The 12,714-nt window shown below is 43.2% G+C and overlaps 1 protein-coding gene across 4 annotated transcripts in view; it reads right to left on the bottom strand.

Annotated features, from left to right (window-relative positions):
• The window catches only part of EPB41L4A (erythrocyte membrane protein band 4.1 like 4A), an 864,386-nt gene that overhangs the window by 489,602 nt on the left and 362,070 nt on the right, over positions 1-12,714 (bottom strand). The window lies entirely within an intron of this gene.

Genomic DNA, 12,714 nt, shown 5'->3' on the forward strand with positions numbered 1-12,714 from the left:
ACTAACCTCTAGTATCACTATACCCGTTTTACCTTACTTTCATCACCACTCTACACTTCACTTGTTGAGCCCACACACCATCACTTCACCAGACGGATAACTAAAAAATCTTCGGTAAAGAACCCCCTAGTGGGTGCTCATCGGGCATTGCAGCACTAGCCCAACGAGGAGCTAGCCCAATGATGAAGCATGACACCCATTTGGGTGTGTGAAGGCCCGTGCTCCTATTGGAGCACACTCCTTTTCCTGGAACCTTGGATTCTAGGTTATTTTTATGAGGAACTGCCCAACCAATTTGTAATTCATTGATGTAAAGGAGCATTTGTGCTGGACCTATATTGCTTCTGGTTCCCTTTTTGTAGAAGTTCCCCTTCGAGGTACTTGGGGCCCAAAAGGTTGGGAGTGCCTTCCCCACTCCTATGCAACATCTTGAGTTGACGTGTCAGACAATCACGGAGAGTCTTTTTGGTGTGGAAAGCAACACTCGTCGGAGGCAACTTTGTTGTGCTCTGGTGAGAGACACAGATTTCAGACCTGATGGAGATCAGTGCGAGGGTATTTAGTGTGGCAGGAGGACAGTAGTGGAAGGGTATCCGTTCCATCACCCTGGAGGCATGGTAGAGTTGATGGGCCAAGAGATGGTAGGAGGCCCAATCGAGTTGATGCCCATGCACATTACCATCAAAAGAAGGGGTCACAAGACTTCTATGAACTTGCACATACCCGGGCCAAACACTAGATGGCGGGAGTTTGCACAGCATCTATATCTACAGCCACACGTGCCACAAACAAATTAGTTCAGTGGATCAATAATTATTAGTCATTAAAAAGTATCCAAGAAAAAAGGATGTAGCTCACCAAGTGTCCTTCAAAGAGGGGAAGGGTAATCAGATGTCAAACTTGTAATTTAATTGATAGATTTAACCAAAGAGCCGAACTTGAGCGATGAAGAATCTAATACCTGGCGATGAACAGCAGGGAAGTAGATACAGAGTATATGGTCAAATCACTTGTGAAAACTGCAAAGCATTAAAACTGTGTGGGGAAAAACAGTTTCAGCCAGGTGATTCAAATCTGCCTTTCTGGCCAGGCTGGGCCACGGAACAACATTTCCGATCTTGGTCAGTACTCATGGAAGCATCAGCAAAAGGGATCTCAGATTCTGGCAATGCAAGGAAAATTTGCAACATGCACGGCAGTCTATAGCCTTCTCACCAGAACTCAGCAGCATACCTCTTACGGGAAGACAGCAATGGATTCTGTTGTTGGCTCTCTTCTTTCTTTACACAGGTGTGAGCAACCTCATCAACACTGGAACACCAGTGAACAATAGAACATGGTGTTACCTTATATATAGCTACTGGGAAAGAATTATCGCACTGTTCAATCCCCTGTGGCATCACCAAGTAAATGACTTGTCCCATCCTTAGACTATCAATAGCCTTTAATTTGCTATTTGAGGCTACAGGAAATGCAAAGAGTGAAAACTATAGAAAGCAAACAAGGCTCTAAGTGACAGCCAGTTCACTTAGCTTTCTCACAAAAACCTACGAACAGTGGTGGCCGCAACTTAACGGGGGTGACAGGAAGGGGTGTAAATGAAAGAAAGTACATTGAAAAAAAACACATACCTGCAGGCCGGCAGCCGCCTCCTGGTCCTCTTCGGCTGACTCCAAGAGCAGGATACAGGAAGCACACAGGCTCCCAGACTCCCCTAGCCAATCACAACGCACAGCAGCATTGTGATTGATCTGAACACCGTGGTTCAGCGCTCAGAGAGGGACTGGGAAGCTGACCATTTTCTTCACCCAGGCTGTGCAATACAGCCGGTGAAGAACATGCAAAGTGCACATGACTGTTTGGCCGGCCCAAGACGGACAGTCAAATAATCTCACCACTCCTCCTCCTGTGACAGCCAGCCCTGTCCAGCCCCTCACCAGCTGAGCCACAACGAAAAAATTAAATAATAATAACATTGCATTATTATCATTTTATTTTTCCTTTTTCAACTGCTCACAGAGCAGTGGGGCGATGCTCCTCTGCGTTAGCGGCGCAGCCGCCCTTGCCTATTAATGCCATTCTTATACATTCAAGCCTCACAAAACAAGTCAACATCCACGGTCAGCGAAAGACAACTGTCTCTGCATTCTCAAAACAAGGGAGGATTCCACTGGTCATAGGGCATAAATGAGCCAGCTATATCAATCCACGGTTCACAAAGAGCACCCCAATTTCACATTCAGGAAAAGTCTTAAGATTCGAGTCCGGGATGTATTATATTTTTAGCTGGCTCTATTATATCTCCTTAGTAGTAAATTAATGCAGTGCCTAGGGCAAACCCCCTTTATCAAAGTAGTATGAAAGCAGATTTTTTGAAGTGGTATTGTATAAGAATATTGGTGCATATTTATATAGAGACTCCAGCTGATGTACAGCAATGTCATAACAACACAAAAATCATATTACAATAACAAAAACACAACAGCAATAAAGCACAACAACACAACTATAATACAACAGCAAATATGCCAAGTGGCAACCACTGACGTTGTTAATGCCAATGAAAATTTTAATAATTGGATTCAAGATTCCTTAGATTTGCTTCTTCCGGAAAAATTGACTCATTCTAAAATAGGAAGTAATATAATGGGATGGTTATCTTCAAAACTAAGGGATTTAAAATAGATTTGTAAGACGCTCAAGAGATCTTGGAGGAAAGACTTCTTGAGCGACAAGAAGTTTAAATACAGAGAAGCAATTAAATTATACAAAGCTGAAATGAAATTAACCCAGGCAGTTTACTACAAAGACAAAATCCTAACAGCAGACAATTCCGCCGGTGAGATCTTTCGTATTTCCAAAACTCTTCTTAGAGTTCCCACCTCCCCCTGTAATCTCGGATACCTCAGGTTCCAGCTGTAACGATTTAGCTGAGTTCTTTCTCAATAAAATCAAAACCATCTTTACCTCCTTTCCCTCGACCAAGGGCCACACACTGAACTTAAACACTCACAGTAACCAACCTCTCCAGGAAACTATTCTCCTGATGGATAGGCCAGCACTTGATAGCATCCTGTCTCAGTTAAAAAGTGGCTCGCCCAAAGACCCAGCACCTCTAAAGACACTGAGACAGGTGGCGGGAGTTGTTTCCCCTGTCATTTTAGAATTCATTAACGCTTCATTTTCCTTGGGAGTGGTCCCTCCTCTACGGAAGGTAGCAATGATGTAGGCACTTCTAAAAAAGACTAGCCTTGCTCCATCTGTCCTGGGAAATTACCGTCCCATATCACTTCTCCCGTGGATTAGCAAAATTGCCAAAAAACACATTAACTCAGTGTTATCTACTTTCTTAGAGACACACAAACTCCTTCACCCGTCTCAGACGGGTTTTCGAACTCCCCAGGGAACTGAAACGTCCCTGCTATAAGTACTGGAAGAGTAAAAAAAAATCGTCGACTCCGGGGCCACGGCTTTGGTCATTCATTTGGACCTTAGCGCAGCCTTCGACACAGTTAACCATCATATCCTGGTTCATAGACTCAGAAAACTGGGAGTAACGGGAGTCGCTCTGGCATGGCTACAGTCCTTTCCGAGTAATAGATCGTTTCAGGTCTTTGACGATGAGGGGACCTCTATACAGATGTCCCTATGTTGTGGAGTTCCTCAGGGGTCATCCTGAGCCCCACCTTGTTTAACGCTTACATGAGCTTGTTAGCAGAGTCTGTATTACCTTTTGGTGTACACATAGTGACCTACGCAGATGACACGCAACTTGTGGTGGGGCTTAATCAAGCTGATAATTCCCCTCCTAGTCTTCGCCCTAGCCTGGAGGAAATTGCCAATTGGATGAATGACTCCTTCCTGAAATTGAATGAGGACAATTGTGAGATAATGATCCTGGGGTTTCGATCCCCCGTTGACCTAAATACAATATGGTTGACTACTTTGGGCCCCGTCCCCATCCCTAAGACTCAGCTAAAAAGCCTGGGTCTCTGGTTAGACCAAGACTTCACTTTTAAGACACAGGCATGTCAATCAAGATCTGCCGGAGGCACTCCTGAAACTTAGAGCAACTCTTTTAGATCATTCAGGGCCTGTTATTCTAGGGGGCGATTTTAATTTGATTTTGGATGATAAGCTAGATCGTACTTCCAGGGTTAAATTCACTGCCCCAGCGAAATCCCGGAGGGAGCTTAAGAACATAGTTAAGGATTATAACCTGATAGACGTCGGGAGAGTTAGAAACAGCATAAAGAGGGCTTTCTCTTTTTATAGTCGTAGACATGGCCACCATTCTAGAATTGATTTTTTCCTTATCGATCAGTCCTTACTTGCCTCCGTGGATTCGACCGCATATACTCCAGCTATTCTGTTGGACCATTCGACAGTGGAATTAGTAATTAACTTTAAAGTGAAAGAACAGCAAAGGAGATGGACTCTGGACAGAGCAATGTTACAGTAGGATGAAACGAGAATGGAACTGATAACTTTGACTGAGGACTTTTTTAAAAACAACAGTGGCTCAGCCACCCAACAAGTGGTCTGGGACACATTTAAAGCTTTCTTACGAGGTATGTTGACCACTCTGTCAATCGGGAAGAACAAGATGAGTAAAAAGAAGAAGGAAGAAGAGCTCAGTAAAATTAAATTAAAAGAGTCAGAACTTCAGGCCGCCTCAGTTAATCAATCCAGTACTAAATCTTGCCTACAAAAAGAACTAGATGGACTACGGGCAGATTATCAGGCTGGCCTGGACAAGGTTCTCAAGAGCAGATGGGACGCCAGCAAGCTCCAAAATTTCTCGTATGGGGAGAAATGCGGTCGCCTTCTCGCATGGAAAACTCGAATGGATAGGAATAAGAATCAGATTAGTAGTTTACATCTGGGAACCTCTGGTATAATCTCAAGCGATGATGGGCAAATTAGGGAAGAGGCTGAATCTTTCTTCCAAACGCTATATACCGCCAAAGTAAATCAATCTCCCCAGCTGTTAGAGAACTGGTTGAGCAAAATACAGCTTCCCTGTCTGTCCGAGGAGAACAAGATCTACCTTTCTTCAGAAATAAAAGAAGGCGAGGTTAGAACCCAGCTGATGAAAATGGTCAAAGGGAAGGCAGCTGGGCCTGACGGACTCCCTGTAGACATCTATAGGATAATAATGGATCAAATAGCCCCTGCCCTTACAATTTTAAGTAATAAAATCTTTATAGCAGGGGAGAGTGCCCCAGATTCTTGGGCAGAGGCTACTGTAACCTTAATACCAAAACCAAATAAGGACCCTTCAAGAATTGAATCCTATAGGCCAATCTCGCTGTTAAATACAGATTATAAGGTTTTTGCCGGGGTGCTGGCAGCGAGATTGGCCAAAATAGCTAAAACAATTATCCATCAAGATCAAAGGGGCTTCATCCCAGATAGACAACTAAACAAGCTGACATTTCAGGTAATCGCAGCGATAGACGTTGCCGTCAGTAAGAAGCTCCCTTTAACCTTGGCGGCAGTAGATACCGCCAAGGCGTTTGATCAGGTAGACTGGCTACATTTATGGAGGGTTTTGACTGCTTTCGGCTTTCCAAGTAACTTCATAACCACTATGAGATCTCTATATTGCTCCCCTCAGGCAAAGATATTAATCAATGGCCTCTTAACTAAGTGGGTACCAATTGCCCGCGGGACTAGGCAGGGCTGTCCATTGTCTCCTTTGTTGTTTGATTTGTATATAGAGCCTTTCATTTGTTTACTTAGAACTGATTAGGCATTTAAACCCTTTAAGATTTTTGATTTAGAATTGAAATTCACATTATATGCGGATGATCTTCTTATGTACACCTCAAACCCGGGGGTCGCCCAGCCTAGAATGGTATCTTTAGCTGAAGAATTTGGTGAGGTTTCCGGTTACTCCATAAACAAAGATAAAACCGAGATTATGGAGTGGAACCAAGAGGTGTGCACAGCGGGAGCTAAGTTAAAAATGAGGTACTTGGGGGTCTTGCTGGCCCATAAAATTGAAGATATTACTAAAATCAACCTGGATAAGGTATCTAAGGATGTTTGCGCCCTTCTGCAAAGATGGTCATCCCTCCCTTTAAACATCTTTGGGAGGGTTAATCTTATTAAGATGATCATCCTTCCTAAACTCACTTTCTTATTTAATTTCATCCCCTTATCTTTTCATGCTTTATCGATTAAAAAACTGCAAGGGAAACTAGGTTCCTTTATCTGGAATTCAAAAGGGCCAAGGGTATCCTGGAAAAAGCTCAGGAGGACTTTAAAAACAGGAGGTCTGGCCTTCCCCGATTTACTTGTGTACTGTCACGCGTTTCATTTTAAAAACTTTAGATTTCTGGCAGGTAAGATAGAGGCAACGTCTTTAGGCTTGTTTTTTTAGCGCTGTTGCAGGAGGTACCACAGGGCCAATCACATTTCCTTTTTAAGTACAGGCACCCGAAATAAAAAAAAAAAATAAGACTTAAGATTCTGGGGACAGCTATAAGAAATTGGGTCTTTGTGAGGCAGAAACTTGATATCCCTTATTATGCAAAGCAGGCTCCGATCTGGGAATCACCTGGAACTCCGGCTTGCCTCCATTATCTCGTCCCCTTAGGACAGCTGGGCTGGAGTGTTGGGGGGATCTCCAGGAAGATTCACAGCTTCTCAGCTGGGAGGCACTATATAGTCTGACCGGGGGAACCCTCACGAGGTTTAAATATCATCAACTGTCCAGATGGTGGTTAACTAAACCCTGGAATCTTAATAAACCCAACCCTAAATTTGATTTAATATTCAGAAGAGATAGGTGGAAAAATCAAATTTCGTACTGGTATACAGCTATGCTAGAAGCTGAGAACATCTCCGAACCTGAGATACAAAAACTGTGGAACAATACACCAACACTAGATAATGACATCTCTATGGGTTTATGGACTGATTCATTCACCATCTTGCAGGCTGTGGTAAAGCTGGCCACTCTAAAACTGAACAATTTATACACTATGTATAGGGCATATATATCTCCAAAAAAACTCATGAAATTCTCCAATCTAGAATAATATTGCCCGAGATGTAGATTTTTGGCCGCAGATGATGTGCATATGCTGGTTGTTTGCCCAGAAATAAGAAACTATTGGAATCTGGTTCAGGGTTTTCTGGAAGATGTTCTCTAAATATCGATAGTAATAACTACTAGTACTATTCTTTTTGGTTTGGGAGCTGCCTACAACATAAACGATCTTAATACAAGGTTTATTTTCTATGTTATACTTCTTGCAAGGAGCGAAATATGCAGAGCCTGGAAGGATCCAATATCTCCTTCTTTTTCTAATTGCCCTAAATACGTTATTCTCACCAGTAAATCGGATATGGCATGCGATCCCACAAGTATTGATAAGATCTGGAAGCCCTTGGTGGCATGGCAAGACAGGTAAACGGTAATTTGGTTTCCTATGATTCATCCTGGGCCCTGCTGGTTCCTATATCTCCTATGTTATGCAGGGTGCCAGTTACGGCGTGAACAGGAGCGGATTGGGGAAGCAGTGGCAACTTGAGGGATCGGGCATTGCTTCTTCTGAATTTGGTCATTTAACATCAGGGCCGAACAGGTTTGACCTCTTTCTGTTTGAGCTGCCTAAGTTCCCTTCAAGAATTCCATAATGGTATATGAGGAAACCAAAAATAAAAAGACACAGGCATGTAATACAGCGGCCACATGCTATGGCAGCCCGAAAATGCTTCGAAAAGTCCTCCCTCTTCTCCCATTCCAGGCAAGAAAAACCATGGTTCAAGCCCTTATCCTAACACGCTGGACTACGGGAATGCCCTATATTTGGGTGCTCCAATTGCAACCCTCACCAAACTCCAGATTATACAAAATTGGGCAGCCAGATTTCTTTTGGGTACTCCTAAACATCAAGCAGCCAAGCGGGCTTTGAACTCCCTCCACTGGCTTCCCATCAGGGAGAGATTGAACTGGGGGAGAGTGAACTTCAAGGGGCTGTGCATCGTTCACAAGTCATTAGCCGGAAAGGGCCCTGCCATTAACCACACCACCATCCAGCCCTATCGGGCTAACAGATGTTTGCGTTCAGATGACTTGAACTTGGTTACTGTCCCCAGGATTAAGAAAGCCAGAAGTGGGGGCCGGCTATTCTCTGATAACTCAGCCAAGCAAAGCTTTGGAATTCCCTTCCTCTCCACCTACGAAACCTACGGCCAAGATTTGGAATTCCCTTCCTTTCCACCTACGAAAGGAACCTAATCATTTGGCCTTCCGCAAAGTGTTAAAGACTGGGCTATTCCTGTTGTATAGTATTTTAGGACTCTATTGTAATTTTCCCGATTCATGCCCTTATATAGGTATAAATCACCATCCATACTAATATAATAAAGAGAAAGCCCAAACCTTTGAGGCGGGTAATCTCAGGAACCACAGCACCAATCACAACACCCAATACAGCGTTAGAAAGGGCAGTTGCAGCAGAAGGACATAGGCCATGCAGACGCCCACCATATACATTTGAAAGGTAAAAGAACCGTGCCAGCAAAGTAGTCCCTTGTGGGCGTGTCTGCGTTGTGCTGTGGGCGTGTGCTGGGGGCGTGATAAACGCTGGGGGCGTGTGGTACGTTCCGCCCTTCATGCCATGTCTCATATCGTGTGCTAATCTAACACTGCTCCTTTTAAATACCCCTGCACACCATAATCATAACCCACCCTTACTCCTTAAAATACCCCAACACCCTTAAACACTAACCCATCTTAATCCTATAAATATACCCTGTACCCAAAAACCCAAACCTATCCCTAAACCCTAAAAATACCCCTGTACCCCAAAACCCAAACCTAGCCCTGACCTGTATAAATACCCCTGTATCTCAAAACCCAAACCTACCCCTGAACCCTAAAAATACCCCTGTACCCTAAAACCCAAACCTAGCCCTGAACCCTAACAATACCACTGCACCCCAAAACCCAAACCTACCCCTGAACCCTAAAATACCCCTGTACCCCCAAACCTAGCCCTGAACCCTTAAAATACCCCTGTACCCCAAAACCCAAACCTACCCCTGAACCCTAAAATAACCCTGTACCCCAAAACCCAAACCTAGCCCTGAACCCTCAAAATAACCCTGTACCCCAAAACCCAAACCTAGCCCTGAACCCTAAAAATAACCCTGTACCCCAAAACATAAACCTAGCCCTGAACCCTAAAATGCCCCTGTACCCCAAAACCCAAACCTACCCATGAACCGTAAAAATACCCCTGTACCCCAAAACCCAAACCTAGCCCTGACCCCTTAAAATACACCTTTACCCCCAAACCTACCCCTGAACCCTAAAAGTACCCCTATACCCCAAACCCCAACCTAGCCCTGAAGCCTAAAAATACCCCTGTACCCCCAAACCTAGCCCTGAACCCTTAAAATACCCCTGTACCCCAAAACCCAAACCTTCCCCTGAACCCTAAAATAACCCTGTACCCCAAACCCCAAACATAGCCCTGAACCCTAAAAATAACCCTGTACCCCAAAACCCAAACCTAGCCCTGAACCGTAAAAATACCCCTGTACCCCAAAACCCAAACCTAGCCCTGACCCCTTAAAATACACCTGTACCCCCAAACCTACCCCTGAACCCTAAAAATACCCCTATACCCCAAACCTAGCCCTGAACCCTAAAAATACCCCTGTACCCCAAAACCTATACCTATCCCTAAACCCTAAAACTACCCCTGTACCCCATAACCCAAAACTATATCTGAACCCTTAAAATACCCAAACACCTCAAAACATATACCTCAGTACCCCAAAACATATACTCCTATATATATACTCCTATACCCATACTTACCTTATCCAAACATTTTTTAAAAACATGCTTTTACCATTCATGCATTTACAATGAATTTCGTTGTAAATGTATGCGTGGTAAAAGCATATAAAATGTAATGCCATGCGTTATAATGGCATTGCGGAGTCATGGTACTTTCGTAATGAAAGTATGCGGAGTGATGGTATGCGGAAAGAAAGTTGCGGAATAATGGGTGTTTACCCTCCCCCGGTAAGTACATTGGTGGCACGGCGGCCCACATCTCCAGCAACATACTCATATTTTTTCACCACCCATTTGAAAAATGCACACGTCTCTCTCATTGATGGCCAGCACCGACATACACTTTTAGACACACCTCCCGCCACAAGTTCTAGAATTGCAAACTTTAGAGCTGTGGAGCTACTTTCAAATCTCTGCATCAGCTCAACATCCTGTGATTCCAGGCAAATCGCTTGCCTACCACAAAGGAATGTGTTCTTCTGTAATGTAAATTGTGCTCATGCCATGTTGTCGAGTTCGCGCTATATAATATTGCAAGGAAAAATAAAGTAGGGAAACTCGATGTTCACACACTACTGAACGCGCACTCTTAAGTGCATCAGCAGTGCACTGTGAATCGGAGCGTTTCACGGTCCTGTCACAGATAAGAAATTCTATCAAAATGAAATCCTACAAAACAATATACTACTGGCCGGCAGCAATTCATACCCGGACAACTTCGGGACGGGCTGCTAGTATCCTTATATAGGTATAGCAATCATAACCATATTTAGACATAGCTCATACAGTCCAAATACGGCAGGGCTACTTCCACTCGTTCCGAAAATCCACAACGATTTCTTGGAAAACTCTGCTTCAGCAGCTAGGAACTTCCCCTTGCTCGAATATTGACTTGTCCAAGAACTCATGGAGTTTTCAAAGAACTGAGACTCTTTGATGACGTTATTATGTCCACCTTTACGTCAAACTCGGTACCTTCAAGGTATAATATGCCCACACTTGCCATAACAAACATACTGTGGTTTGGAGCAGTTCGACTATCTACTTGCCCGACGCATCTCGCTACAGCAAGTGCCGAAGGAAGCCGACCCTCCAGCAGAGGAACTGAGAGAGACACTGTCTTTTCTCCTGCCGAGAAATCCAGCTCCAGTGTTTCTAAGCTACCCTTGCGGGTTGATGGGAAATCGAGACCGAGAGAGAGAGATACCAGACCTCCTTCATTCTAAACCAAGGTACGGAGCTGATTAGACCCTAAGAGAAATCTTGGATAGATCCTGGGCAAAGGAATACTACATTTATGCTACACCTCACTTACTTCTTCCCTCGTACTAAGCTTAGGTTAGGTACATCGGGGTAGGCGTATTTTAGAAGCACCAGTTGAGTACTTTTTAGCCTTTGTTATTTCTGTATGTATTTATCTATGGTTTAGGAACCATACAATGCTCTTTCAGTATTATTTTATTCTATTCTTTTTACTGTATGCATTATATTTGGCAACCAGTTTTAGGATTGTAGCAGTTCATATCTTATGCTTGAGAAAGAAGACTGTTCAATAAAACCTTTATTGAAAACGCCCGTCTATCTATTTCTCTGCACCTCTGGTGAAACGAAGCATGCACTAATGACTGAGTAAAATATCTATCTATTGTTTCCACGACTCTGAAGATCAGTTTTATCTTGGGGAAACAAAGTTTCATGTTTATGCAGTTGTCAGAAACTAAATCCCTTCTTGTGAATTCGAGAAAGTTTCTAGTGACCTCTGAGCTAGCTGGCACTCACGATTAAGTCTAATATATTTTGATAGAGACCTAGTAGACATAAGTCCTACGTCACATCTATAGGATATATTATTCCAATGCGCAGAGACTATTGGGAATATAGGAACTACACTACATTCCCTTAGCCTGGTTGGTTTCCTTACTATCTGCTGCTACCAGTGCTGGGATGCCTTCGGGTAGCAAGCGCTCTACAAATGCATATTTTATTTAATTTCAAATACAACCTAACAGCACAGTACAATGCACCAACATAATGCAAAAAAACAGCAAAACGGCAACAGAAAAATACAAGCCAACAATACAACACATCAAGACAACACAACACACCAACACAACACAACACCATCTATACCAATGCATACAATGCCAATAGATACCAATGGAAAACACAACAACATAAATGTTCAACTATATGTGTTACATTGTGTTGTGATTTTTCTCTGGTGCTCTGCGAGTGTGCTGTGTTGTGACTGAGAATTTGCTCTACTCTGTTTTGTAAGTTTGTGGCACATTATTGTACTGCTGTGAAATCGAATGTTTGTGTAATGCTATTGTCTTTTTGCTTTGTGTTTTTAGTTTGTGTTGCTTTGTTATTGTGGTGTTTTACTGTTATGTGTTATTGCATTGAATTGTTGGTGGTTATGGCGAATTGTATTTCTTTTTTGTGCTTTTATATTGCATTATTTAATTGTGTTGTTAAGTTGTAGTGTGGTTGTTGCATTCCATTCTGTTTTTATTGTTTTACTGTGTTGTGTACTGTTAGGTTTTGTTTTATGTTCTTGCACTGTTCTGTGCTTACTTTAGAAACATCTACGAAAGCAGCTACATTTCCAGTCAAAAGCAGCACATTCTTGTAGAGTTCCAGTGACATACTACCAATTACTGCAGGTGCTAATTTAAGGCACAGCCACTGCGACAGTTCTGTGCTGACAGATGTGTTCAATATTTCAAGAGCCAGAGCAGCGTTATGTCCCCACCTTAATCAGTGGAAAAACCCTGTGCATAACAGGAACTTTAAAGGCAAGAGTAACTTCTGACTATAAAAGCAGCAGCATTTTTGGACTTATTGAAAGTAAACAGCAGACCGTAGCACAATAACATGCAAAAAGC

This window comes from Lissotriton vulgaris, chromosome 3_1, assembly GCF_964263255.1.
Source record: "Lissotriton vulgaris chromosome 3_1, aLisVul1.2, whole genome shotgun sequence".
Lineage (NCBI taxonomy): Eukaryota > Metazoa > Chordata > Amphibia > Caudata > Salamandridae > Lissotriton > Lissotriton vulgaris.